Here is a 922-nt window from a genome sequence, read left to right on the forward strand (position 1 = left end):
GGATTCAAGGGATTAGTGCACCCTTCAAAACAACGTTCTCTTTCAGGCCTTTCAACCAATCGATACGACCCCGGAGAGCCGCTTTTGTTAAAACTCGAGCAGTTTCTTGAAAACTCGCTTTAGATATGAAACTTTGAGTATTGAGAGATGCTATTGTTATTCCCAATAAGATGACTCGGTAACAGATTGCCTCTTCCAAAGCGCGACCCATTCGTTCTGCTCGCAACAATCCAATAAGTTCTCCGGGTGAAAAAAACATTAGATAGTCCATCTTCTGAAACCAACACTTTTGATGTTATTTGACGTACAATAATTTCTTTATGCCTATTATGAATCTACACCCCCTGGGAGCGATAAAACTGTTGGATTTTATTAACCAAAGAGATTCGACTTTGCGCTATAGTTAGCTCAACACCAATCAAGAATCCCCAAGGAATTCCAAGAATTCTTGTTATACATTTGTTCCAACCCTCAACCCTCTTTTCTAGATTCATGGATATTGAATCAATCGAACGCACTTCTAACACCTGTTCTACTTTTGGAAGACCCTGTGTTATATCACCAGATCTCGATTTTTCATATATAAATGTAACTAATGTATCTCCTTCGTAAAGGGTTTCTCCATAATGGCCATGAACGGTTGCTTCGGGGGTGGCCAAATAAGGCTTAGCTGATCGTATCACTATCGAGTCAACTTGAACAAGTATAACTTGACCCGATTTGAGGGGCGGTCCATTTTTGGCTATATATACATTTTCACAAATAAACTGTCCAAGACTAATTATTTTAGATGTCTCTTCACAATAATTGTGATGGAGAAACGACCAATTCAAATTGAATGGATTTAAAATAATGTTACGACATGGATCGGGATTAAAATTTTTTCCATTTTCATCCATTAAATAATATTTAAATTTAATCA

The 922-nt window shown here is 37.3% G+C and overlaps 1 pseudogene; it reads right to left on the reverse strand.

Moving 5' to 3' along the window:
- Nucleotides 1-4: 4 nt before the first annotated feature.
- LOC124891556 lies at nt 5-917 on the reverse strand (annotated as a pseudogene).
- Between the last annotated feature and the right edge of the window lie 5 nt (nt 918-922).

This window comes from Capsicum annuum, unplaced genomic scaffold, assembly GCF_002878395.1.
Source record: "Capsicum annuum cultivar UCD-10X-F1 unplaced genomic scaffold, UCD10Xv1.1 ctg37229, whole genome shotgun sequence".
NCBI lineage: Eukaryota > Viridiplantae > Streptophyta > Magnoliopsida > Solanales > Solanaceae > Capsicum > Capsicum annuum.